A 13,764-nucleotide genomic window follows, 5' to 3' on the forward strand; every position below is an offset into this window, starting at 1 on the left:
ATCCCATAAACACCAGAAAGAAGGCCAAGTGAAACCGAGCTCATCAATATTCTTGAAAAAGATTTCTAAATAAAAATCATAAACATGCTTATGGAGGTACAGAAAAATATTCAAGAACCCAGGGACAAATTCAGGACTGAGATCCAATCATTAAGGAATATAATATCTGAAATGAAACATACAATGGAGGGATTTTAAAGCAAATCAAGTGAATTAGAGGAGATGGTAAATGCAATAGAAATCAGAAAAGAGGAATACAAAGAAGGTGAGTCACAGAGAGGAAAAGAATCTCTAGGAATGAAAAAATATTGAGAGAACTGTGTGGCCAATCCATCTTACAGGGGTACCAGAAGAAGAAGATTGAGAAAAAGAGATAGAAAATGTCTTTGGGAAGGTAATTGCTAGAAATTTCCCCAATCTGGGGAAGGAGATATTTCTCATGCCTTGGAGATGCACAGATCTCCCAACACAAGGGACCCAAGGAAGACAGCACCAAGACATATAAAGACATAAAATGCAAAGATCAAGGATAAGGACAGATTATTTAAAGCAGCCAGAGAGAGATAGAAGATCACATACAAAGGAAAACCCATCACGCTATCATCAGACTTCTCAACAGAAACCTTACATGACAGAAGGGAGTGGCATGATATATTTAATGCAATGAAACAGAAGAGCCTCGAACCACGAATACTCTACCTGGCAAGATTATCATTTAAATTTAAAGGAAGGATTAAAGAATTTCCAGATAAGCAAAAGTTGAGAGAATTTACCTCCCACAAACCATTTCTATAGTATATCTTGGAGGGATGACTTTAGATGGAAGTGTTCCTAAGGCTAAATATCTGTCACCAGAGGAAATAAGACCACACTGAAGAATTAATTACTAAGCAGATACAAAATCAAATCAACTAACCCCAAAGTCAGTCAAGGGATAGACAAAGAGTACAGAATCTGATACCTAACACATAAGGAATGGAGGAGGAAGAAAAAGGAGGATAAAAGGAACCTTTAGATTGTTTTTGTAATAGCATACTAAGTGAGTTAAATTAGACTATTAGATAATAAGGGAATTACCCTTGAACATTCGGTAAACATGAATCTAAAGCATGCAATGTCAATAAGTACATACTATCATTAATGACCCTAATGTAAATGGTCTGAATGCACCAATCAAAAGACATAGAGTCACTGAATGGATAAAAACACAAGACCCATCTATATGCTGCCTACAAGGGACTCACTTCAACCCAAAAGATATGCACAGACTAAAAGTCAAGGGATGGAAAAGATATTTCATGCAAATAATAGGGAGAGAAAAGCAGGAGATGCAGTACTTGTATCAGACAAAATAGACTTGAAAACAAAGAATGTCCCAAGAGACAAAGAAGGACATTACATAATGATAATATGAGTCAGTCCATCAGGAGAATTTAAACATTATAAATATCTATGCATCCAACACAGGAGCATCTACATATGCAAAACAAATACTAACAGAATTAAAGGGAGAAACAGAATACTATCATTCATTTTAGAAGACTTCAACACACCACTCACTCCAAAAGACAGATAAAACAGAAAGAATATAAGTTAGAAGACAGACGCACTGAACAACACATTAGAGCAGACGGACCTAAGAGACAACTAGAGAGCAATCCAACCAAAAGTAGTAGGATACACATTCTTCTCAACTACACATAGAACATTTTCAAGAATAGATTATATACTAGGCCACAAAAAGAGCCTCAATAAATTAAAAAAGATTGATATTGTACCAACCAGCTTCTTAGACCACAAAGGTATGAAAATAGAAATAAATTATGCAAAAAAAATTTAAAAACCTAAAAACACATGGAGGATTAACAACATACTCCTAAATAATCAGTGGATCTATGACCAAATAAAACCAGAGATCAAGCAATCTATCGAGACAAATGACAATAATTCAACACTGTAAAATTTGTGTGATGTAGCAAAGACCATGCTAAGAGGGAAGTATATAGCAATACATGCCTACCTCAGGAAAGAACAATCCCATATGAACAATCTAAACTCACAATGAAACTAGAAAAAGAAGAACAAATGATGCCCAAAGTCATTAGAAGGAGGGACATAATAAAGTTTGGAGCAGAAAGAAATAAAATAAAAAAGAATAAAATAGAAAGAATCAGTGAAACCAGGACCTGGTTCTTTGAGAAAATAACCAAAATAGATAAAACCCTAGCCAGACTTATCAAGAGAAAAAAGTCCACATTCACTAAACAGAATCGGAAATGAGAAAGGAAAAATCACTACAAACACCAACAGATACAAAGAATTATAAGAGAATACTATGAAAAATTGTATGCTAACAAACTGGATAACCTAGAAGAAATGGACAACTTTCTAGAAAAATGCAACCTTCCAAGTCTGACGAAGAAAGAAACAGAAAATCTGAAGAGACCAGTTACCAGCAACGAAATTGAATTGGTAACCATAACACTACCTAAGAACAAAATACTTGGACAGATAGCTTCACCACTGAATTTTGTCAAACATTTAGTGAAGACCTAATACCCATCCTACCTAAAGTTTTCCAAAATGTGGAAGAGGAGGGAATACTTCCAAACTCATCCTATGAGGCCAACAACAGTCTAATACCAAAACCAGGAAAAGACACCATAAAAAAAGAAAATTACAGACCAATATCCATGATGAACATAGGTGCAAAAATACTCAAACAAATATTAGCTAACAGAAATCAAAAATACACAAAAAAGATCATCCATTATGACCAAGAAGGATTTATTCCAGGGATGCAAGGGTGTTACAATATTGAAAAATCAGTCACCATCATCCCTCACATGAACAAAAACAAAGACAAAAACCACAAGATCATCTCCATAGACTGAAATAGCATTTGAAAAAATTTAACATCCATTCATGATAACTCTAAACAAAACGGGTATAAAGGGTATATACCTCATATATTAAAGGTGATATACAAAAACCCATAAAAAAACACAATTAACATTGAAAAACTGAAACTTTTCCTCTAAGTTAGGGAAAAGGACAAGGATACCCACTCTCACCACTTTTATTCATCAAAGTACTGTAGGTCCCAGACACAGCAGGTCTTCTTTTCTTCCCCATATGTAGGTAGTCTGTTTTGCAGACATCAGGTCATTTTCAGGTTTTGTTGTTTTGCTGTATTTTTGTGTTTTGTATGTTTTTGGTAGGAGGTTTCTACCTTGTCGACCAACTCTGCCACCTCTTTCTCTGCTCACCACTTTTCTGTATTTCTAAAGCACTTAGACTTATTCAGAAAAATACTCAAATATTTTTATAGGTTCTTAGTAGCATAAATAAATTATCTGTATTGTTCTACAAGTTTCTGGCCATGTCAAAATTTGATGATGGTTTAAGAAATAGGGGTCCTTTCATTTAAATCATAATGGAGTACTTATGTAATTTTGGATAATCCAATGTTATGAGAATAATGTATTCATGACAAGTATATTAAATTAATCTTCATCTGAGGTGGAACCTTAAAATTCTAATTTTAACAAACATCAATGAGAGCAATGGTAGCACCAATTAAACAGCAATAACTAAATTAGATGAATAGAAATGGTTTCAAAGAGGAAAGACATGCTTACAAACTCCCTGGTGATTTTCAGATACTGTGAAAGCCAAGGGAAATCTGTAGGTGACTCCAGACCCCTGAGCCCTGACAGCATGACCTATTCATTGTTCAGATTCCTGATGACCCTAGATTCCATGATAATTCTGAGCCACTGTGAGCTGGGTGGGTAAAAGTAGAAACAAAAGGGCCACTTGAGAAATGCTGGAGCTTGAACTTAATGTTAGCAAGTATTTCCCTCATGTGATCATTAACTTTACTCAGTTCTTTGACTTTTCATTCAGTTGACAAAAATGCCTTACAGCTTCTTGAGCTCTTTTCTCATGCAAAACACTCTTCTATTGATAGAAAAGGTGTTCTCCAATTATTTCTCCATGTCTTCATACTTCTATTAATATTAGCTGTATATATGAAATGTTCAGTACACTAAGGGAAGCTACCTCTAGATTTCTAAACAGTGCATTTCCTATTCAATATAATGTGTCTGGAATGTAATTCTGTATATATTCGTTATGTGATTTCTGATGTATTTAAGCACTTTCTACACATGTACATTTGCAATTATTATTTTAACTTGTCATAATTTTAATGAAATATATAAAAGACCAAAATATGTAAAACAAGTACCTCAGCAAAAGAAACTAATAATAACATGAAATTAATCATTGCTACAGAACACATATGTTGGTCTTGCTAGACTTTCAAAACCAGTTTTATGTAAGCATTAGATTCTAATTTAAAGAACTTAATATGTATTACTGTAATATAAAGTGGATTTTGAAGAACCCCTACACAATAATATTTTTAATATAAAACTAAAGATATGTGTACCATGGAAGCAGAAATTAGCACAAATCAACTACTTAGTATAGTCCATATATTGTGAATATTCACTTAATGTATATGTCTATGCAAGCATAGATGTAGAGATAATATTAAAGACCTAATAGATAACATATTTATAAAAATTATTGTTGTAGAAAAGGTGTATTTTATAATGGCACATAAGGAAAGTTTCCACTTCAGGTAATGAAATGATTAATTAGGAAGCGGAGCATCAGCGATTTCTTGGGAAATCTCTGGGAGATCTCTGAGCTTCACATGGACCTGTTTTGTTGAGCATGTTCCCTTCTCCACACTCGGTATCATTAAGGAAATTCTTTCCACTGAAATAGACCCAGGAGAATTAGTTGAAAATCTGTTGAAATTTCCCATATCCCCAAACTACAGCCACCTGTATTGGTCTCTCTTGTCTCACCTCTTCCTCTCCTGGGTGTTCTTGAAAATATTTTGAGACACATCAGAGCCCCAGAGCTGAAATCATTCACCTTTTTCTTAGAGTGATTTAAGGTGGTTCTTCCCTCATTAGAGGATAACTAAATGCTCCCAGTCTTCAAGTAGCATGAAGCCCACTACTTGCTTCTATGACATTATATGAGAACAAATGTTCCTGGATGAAGAGAATCTATGGAGATTGGAGCGTTCAAGATACATGTGGAGTCACAGTAATGAGGTAGTCTCTTTACATCCCAGATTTTCAGAGCTTAAACCATGATCACCATGTAAGTAACACATGTTTGTCACTTTTAGGGCAATAAAATATTCCTTGTCTATGATAGAAAAGATTATATTTCTAACATATTATCCAATAAATGCATAAGTGTGAGACTTTCAGCTCTAAATAAATAGACCCTGATCTAAAACCTGAATTTTTTTAAACTAATTTAATTTTAATTTTATTTTATTGAAACTTTTAAATATTTTGTCTCAGATACAATTAAGAGAAAAATCCTGGAGTTAAAAATACTGTGAGCATTAGGTAAAACACAGAGACTTATATATATGCATTCATACCTGAATACACACATATGCACACAAATAGAAAAGTAGAATTAGGAATGTGGTATAGATTAAGTAATTTTATCAAATTCTAATCATCTCACTGATATACAATGAGTAATTGCAAATTTTTACTGAGAAATACTAAAAATTTTATAGTAAACTAAAATCAAAATAAATCCTCTTATATTCCACAGGAACTTGTAGTGTTTGGTACTGCTGCCTACATACACATTCTTAAAAACCATCTCCCAAATTAATAGTTACAAATACATTCTGATCACATTTTGAATTTAAGTTGTGATAAAATTAGTGTGCTTTATACATTAGTGTTACAATTGAAAATACAGGAATTTTTCTTATTTATGCATAAACTAATCCTGCAGAGTATTCTGCAAGTAAGAAAGTGAAATGATTCACAAGTTCTTGCTGATCATAACTGAATAAATGTCAGGAGCACTGTTTATCAAAATTAAAACAAATGAAAAAATGGATTCCTCTTTCATTACACATTTGTTCTTGGCTCTCTAAAACAGAGGATTTGGAGAGACCAACTCACTCTTCCAGGATTCCCTTATAAAATGAATTATCTGCCAAATGTATTCACATCATATTTTGTAAATCTGTGTTTTACACTATTATCTCCATTACAAGACTATGCCTTATCCTTGTCAGAAATGAGCAGCTGTGAGGCTGTAACATTCGCATTAGTTTGATCTATAGAATTGCAATACGGGGACTAAAACACAGTGCTTTTATGTAGAAATGCCTAAGCATATCAGTCTATCACCAAGACAAATAGTGTCCAGGGTCCACAAATACAACTGATTTTTCATTTCTCAACCCCCAGGTGCTCTGAATCAGGGAGTGTCAGGCAGCAGTAGACTGGACAAAGTGGGAGTGGCCTGACTTGGGAATGGCCCACGCATTCATTATCTTTGGCAAATTCTGCATTGTCGGGTGAGTGTTAATCAAGCCTTCAGATGCAGTACAGGAGTTTCTAAGACACAATAGTTGCAGTGGCATCATACTGAGAAACTGAGTTACATTTTTTTATTTGTACGAACATGAAATATAGTTTTAGTTGGATTTGGAAATCTACAAATATAGTCAGGGTGAATCTGAGAACTTTCCAACCTTAACTACAAGGAGTCTGTTTCATAGAATGAGTCCCTTGGTATTTGCTCAGAGTTCATAAATTTAGAGGTCAGGAAGAACTTGCTCTTTATATATCTGAGAATAAAGGCACAGAAACTAAACAAAGCAAGGAACAATGTCTTTCAACAATGTTTAGTGCTATTTAGATCATGTTGAGAGGAAGAGAAAGTGTACCTTTTTCCAAATAATTATACTAACAATGCCTACACCACTTAATAAATTTCTACTGGACTCCACATTATAATCTCCTGCTAACTAGTTGTAATGTGAAACCACCTATGATCCTAGGCAATGACACAGAGTAATTTGCCCACTACATCACAGAATCACAGTGAAAGGAATTTTTCTAATCCCTGGTCCTTTCTCCTATATTAAACTGACTCTCAGAGTTCTCACTTTGAAACTGTAAGTAATTCTCCATTTTTCCCCAAAGAAGCTGGCTACCCATGAAACAAGAACCCCAAGTTTCTTCTGCCCCCAGCCTCTCAGAATGAGCATTTGTTCCCTGTCTATATGTATTTAACTATTCTAGGTACTTTATATAAATGGCAACACACAGTGTCATTTTGTGGGTTGTTAAAATTAGCATAATGTACTCAAAGTTCACTCAGAGTTAAATAAAATGAATAAAACTATTCAGAAAAACTAAACACCTATGCATATTTGCGAGCATTTAAATAATAAGTTTCCCTGAATGCCTATTTTTGCATGCTTCTTTGATTTTCTGAAAAACGCTTTGTAGGGATGAGCTGCAGTTTCCTGTAACAGCTGAAGAGAAATTTTGACCATGTCGTCCTCACTCTGCTTTGAGCTGCATAACACTGATTCACTGATACACTTATAATAAGACTGTCAACACCCCAGAAATTGACAAATGCTACTCGATAAGCTCATCCTTCAACCCCAGACACTCATTAATCATTTGTAAGCCCGTCACTGTACTAAAAAAACCAAAGCAGTCCTGCCACTTGGATTAGAAATGTAACTTTTCCTTGCTTAGAAATACAACTTTACACCTTAATTTTTAAAGAAGCGATTTTATTTTTCCTCTTCTTTTGACATATAATGGAAAAATATTTTTCTTCTATTTTTTAAAATTGAAATACATATCTCATTGATCTAAGATGAACAACTTAATGATTGATCAATTATACACATTACTAAGGGCTCCACAGTAAGTATAGTTACCATCTGTCACCATATAAAGCTATTATATTATGAGCTATGTTGCCTAGGACATAGTTGCATCCTGTCACTAAATCATTTTATAATTTGAAGTTTGTATCATTATCCCCTTCCCCTATTTCACCCATCTCCTCTACCATGGTAACCAACTACGCATTCTCTGTGTTTGAGTCTATTTCTTTTTGGTTTGTTTGTTCATTTTTGTATCTCAATTTCCCAAACTGAAATCATATGGTAGAAAAAAAAGTAATATATTTTAAAAGATATATTCACACCAATGTTCTTGGCAGCTATATTTAGAGTAGCCAAGATATGGAGGCAAGCAGTGTCCATCAAAAGATGAATGGATAGAGGAGATGAGATGCATTCACACAATGGAATATTATTCAGCCATAAAAAAGAATGAAATCTTCCCTTTTCTTTACTAAGTGGGTGGACCTACAGTGTATTATGCTAAGTGAAATGTCAATTGAATAAAAATTTTATATATTTAAAATACTTATCTTCATCTGTAGATATACACATACATTAACACACACAGATATACATACAAACACACACACACTACACATTGTGAAATGGACACTACAGATAATTTGACATGTCCATTAACACAACTAGGTAACATTTTCCTTTCTTTTGCATATGTTTGTTGACATTACACAGCTCACTCTTGGGAACCACATCATTGGATGAGATGATCAACAATACAGGGTAACCGAATTTTTTCTACTGGGATTCTCCGAGGACATGAGGATGCAAACCCTACATGGCTACCTGTTCCTTGTGGCTTACCTGGCAGCCCTCTTAGGAAATGGACTCATCATCATGCTCATTACCTGGGATCCTCAGCTTCACACACCCATGTACTTCTTCCTGAAGAACCTGTCACTCATAGAACTCTGCTACATTTCTGACACTGTTCCTAAATTTGTTCTCAATTCCCTGATGAACAAGAACACAATATCCTTCCTTGGATGTGTTTTCAAGGTGCTGTTCTTTGTGAGTTTTTGTTCTGCTGAATTGTTTATCCTCACAGTGATGTCCTATGACCGCTACGTGGCCATCTGCCATTCGCTGCACTATGAGACCATCATGAACAATGGGGCCTGTGGGTGGATGGTGGTGGCTTCATATGTCAGTGGGGGGGGTCTCTGGAGCCATGCACACAGCAGCTACATTTTCCACAACCTTTATTTCCAGTAAAATCCATAATTTCTTCTGTGATATCCCCCAGATTATTTTGATCTCAGACTCCAAAATGAACATAAATGAACTGTCAGTGATGGCATTTGGTGCAAGTACCTCACTGGCTTGTTTCTTATTTATTTTATATTCCTATGCCTACATCCTCTCTGCTGTCTCAAGGATCTCCTCCCTGGAGGGCCGGTCCAAAGCCCTCTCCACCTGCCTCCCTCACCTGGTTGTTGTGACTTTGTTTGTTTCCACAGCTGCCTTGGCCTACCTGAAGCCAGCCTCTGAGTTGAGGTCAGACCTAGATATGATTTTGTCTATATTTTATACAGTGGTGCCTCCATCATGGAATCCCATCATTTACAGCCTTAGAAACAAGGACATAAAACTGAGTCTAGGGAAAGTCCTGGGAATTACAGAATATAAATCAAATTAAGGGAGTTTTTTGGGTAGCTTAGGCAGTGGATGCTCTTTAGTTCTGAACACATATTATTTTCAGCTTTACCATTGATATAGTGGTATGTATCTCAATATTAATGTTTATTTTTACCATTTCAGATTAGTGATTGATCTTTCATTGCAGGATGTACTTCAGTAACATTATAGATATAAAACAGCAGATATCAGTGGGACACTATTGTTGTGCTGTTTTGGGCTGCGCCTAATAATTTTTTTATAAATATTGGGAAACACAATTTTAAAAAATCATTGTACTTCATATTTTTTAAGTTTTGTATCAGCAATGTTCTTTGTTAAACAAAATCCAATGTAATTTTCAACCTGAGCCTTCAGAAGCCAGAATGATTCTACATTTTAGAAAACAGTATTGCTGCTTTCATTTCCTGTATTTTGGGTGAATTTCTGCTTTATCTCATCACAGCAAGTGGAAGCAATCCATGTGTTCCCAGAATCTGTTTCCCAGCTCGTCTTGATCATGAAACCCTGATCATCGGTATTCAGACTGTCAGAGTCTTTATAACGTCTAAATGAAGGCTCCCTCCTCCCAGTAGGTTCATATATAAGTAAACTGCGCAGGGATGGTAGGGTAGAGGGAAGCCTCCTTCCTCCTAGTGTGCTTCTCCTTGAGAGCAGCCTGCTGCCCAAGCATGCCGCTCTGCAGGACGGTTAGGCTAAGGTGATCTGTGCACCGTGTTGTCCCACTGCTCCAGCATGTTGTTAACAGTACACTTGTCAGTAGAGCTGTGAAACTTAAGGGAGATGTCCTTACAGGTCAGGAGTCCACACCTCTTCTCCCCATGTTGCTGACTGGAATGTGGCTTGGGTGTGGAGACATTTGGGAGCATGCCAAGAGCCTGGCATCCTGGACATCCACTGACCATGACACAGCATTGCACGGGTTTCCAATAGAAATGCCCACCTACAGTCACCAAAAGATACGGACACCAATTTTACATTGCACAAACAGGAAACTAACATAATGGTGTAAAATAGAGAGCTGAATTATGATGTAGTGATGGCGACACTGAGAAAACTAACATTGATTCAGAAAATCATCATCATTAACAGAAGGAGACAGACATGAAGCAGAACTCTCAGAATGATTCAATTTTTAAAAAACAAAAATATGCATACAAATTGATCATTTGAAGTCATTTTATTGTTTTATGATGGTTAAGGATTGAAATGGGACAAAGACGATACTCTTGGAATGTAAGTGCACTTTTTGTTGATTTTGGTTCTAGTTAAAATGGTATGTTAATGCTTTTAAAAATGATCAAGTTATATGCTTATGATCTATTTCCTCATATTCTTATAATGGTATAATGAAACAAACTTACAATAGTTTACCCATAAGCCAAAACAAAAGGGGAGGAAGGGAATCTCAATGTCAAAATGAGCATAACACTGAAATGAGCTATAATATAAATACTCTATAGTGTTTCTCATAGGGTATACCTAAGTCATGATCAAAGACAAATGGTCAGGTTTAGCTTTGCATTTAGATATTTTAAATGGAATGTAATCAATAGCCTATTAACTCAAAATTAAGAAGCACAAGGAAATCTATCACAAAAAGATTATAAGCAGTATAGATAATATCAGTAAAAAGCAAAGTAGAAAAAGAAGCTTACAAATGTTAAACATACATAAAATATTGCAAATTAAAAACACTAATAAAATTAATAAATGCCTGGGGAAATTAATGAAGAAAAAAGCAAGTTACTACCTATTGCAAAGGTTCAAACAAAGGAGGGCTCCAATTTTACTCTGTAGATATGTCCTACTGGTTTAAATGATCAATATAGAGGTATGTTTATTTCATTATATTTTATTGACTTATACATATGAGGTGCATAATTTTTATGGGAAAATATATCTAGAAGACATAATTAGAAATGTTATATCAAAGATATATATATCTTTGATATATATCAAAGATATAACATACTCAAAAAATGAGACACTATTCTAAACATCTTCACCGCAATTAAGAAGATAATAGAAAAAAGAATATTTCTGTACCTATTAAATAAATCAAATTTTCAATTAAAACATTCAAAATGATAAGATTCAAGACATTAGTATTTGTTAGAGAAAAGGATATCCCTATAGAATGAAGTTACAGCATAGAATATATAGTCATTTAGTTCTGTAACATTTTCTACACCCACAGTGACTGCACTAGTTGGGATGAAAATTTAATAGTGTATGTAACTGTTGAATAACTATATCGCATACTCTAAGCAATATAATGAATACCAACTATGTTTCAATAAAAATATATCAATAAAATAATCAAAGCTATTATAGTAAAATCCTACAGCCCCTTCCGATTATAAAAATCTCAGAAAATAAAGAATGTTAGGACCATATTATTTCTGACAATAACTAAAACAGACATCATACTTCAGACAAATTTGACATGTTTTCTTCTGTTTTGAATTCAAGAAAAAGACACTAATGTTATAATTTCAACTTACTCTGAATTTCCTGGCCAATGTGATAAGATATAGAAAATAATATTATCTATAACAAACATTGGGAAAAAAGAAACAAAATTGTACCTATTGTGTATATTGAAAATTTTTCAAAAAATATTCCACCCCTAAAAAGCAGGAAAACCTGCTATTTGCAAATGAATAAACCAGAAGACATTGTGCTAAGTGCAATACTTAAGGACAAATACTGTATAATCTCACTTTCATGTAGAAACTAAAATAGTCGAATGCATAGGAGCAGAGATTTAAATAGCATTCACAGGGAATTGGGGAGGTGGGATGGTGGTCAAAGAGAGGTGGTTGATAGTCAAAGACTGCAAACATGCAATCATGCATGATGAGTAAGTTTTGGAGATCCAGTATTCAGCATACAGTCTATAGCTAACAATACCCAATAGGATGGAAGGTTTAGGGAAGACTGTGTTGTAACAGAATGTTTGCTGAGGCAATGTATTTAGGCTTATTAGAAATCTGTATCTTTCTCCAGTCTAAGACTGATGACAATCACTGTGTGAAATAGAGATTTTGGGAAGACAGAAATATCCTGATAATCAAAGAACTGAAATAAAACATAAGACGATGCAAATATAAAGAGCATCTTGCCAAAGTGAGCAACCACAAATGGCATCAGGGATTGGTGTGTTTGCCATGTGTATTATTTGCCACAAGTATTTGCTTTTTCTAAACATGTATGATTGCACATTGTTGACAATTGACATAATCAATATTTTCCAACTACTATCATATTTTCAGAGAGCTAATGTAATAGATCTTTTCCCAAGGATGCTAATTGTTGTTCCCTATATAGATTATTCCCAATGTTCTAACATTTTCTTCCCTTTGACAAAGAGAAATGTGCAATATAGAGTCAGATTGGGTCCATGAAAGAGTTTCCTTTTTAATATGTAACATTATTGTTGATAGAAAGAGTGCTCTACAGCATCCATACATATCTGACAGTGGGAGATGTTGGGAAAGAGCATCTGTAAATGGTGTTTCATATGACAGAACAGGGCATATGGCTGTAGACCAGTGGTGGGTGAAGAAGTGTGTTGAGGTACACAGGCTGGGTACATAGGAACTGTGTGCTGTTTCAAGCAGAATCTTGCTGAGCAGCCACCAGGTGAAGGGATGTAAGGCCTTGCTGGGAACCCACCTAGAAAACCAGTAAAACTTTGAAAACACTCTCCTCCACTTACTAGCAGTCATTCCATTGAAAGAGAAAGGAAACCTCTAGATCCAAGACAAGCCCCTGTCCTTTGTGTGACCCCCAACACCATCTACTGAAAAACATAACTTCAGTCAAAAATTGAAATGTTTACTTTACATTTCCCTGTATGGCCCCGGAAGATGACTGGTTAGCCAGAGACGGGTAAGATTCCTCAAGGGAGGAACAACCTAAGACAGGCACAGTCGCAGGGGGGCCATCAGGTGAGAATTTGGGGATCAACAGAGGTGAGGCTCAGAACCTCACCCCCCCTGCTTTGAGAGAAATCTTCTGCATCCGTGGATGTCTTGCTGCCCTTGTATAGCCTGGATTAATACTTAGTCCATAGGCACACACCTGATCATCTGATCATCTACATTTGCCTTCTTACAGCACTAAACTATGTTTTCTACCTTTATCTTGCATCTACCTACCACTTCAGCATTTTATTAAAAATAAAAATAATAATAATAATAGGAGAAATGTGGGATCAACATATAAATCAAGTACAAAAATCAAACGAATATTCATATTTGACCTGATTGTTTATAGGTCATAATGCATGATCAAAACCGAAAGTTTCTGTGATGAATGCC

The sequence above is a fragment of the Manis javanica genome, chromosome 14 (genome assembly GCF_040802235.1).
Source record: "Manis javanica isolate MJ-LG chromosome 14, MJ_LKY, whole genome shotgun sequence".
NCBI classification, from domain to species: domain Eukaryota; kingdom Metazoa; phylum Chordata; class Mammalia; order Pholidota; family Manidae; genus Manis; species Manis javanica.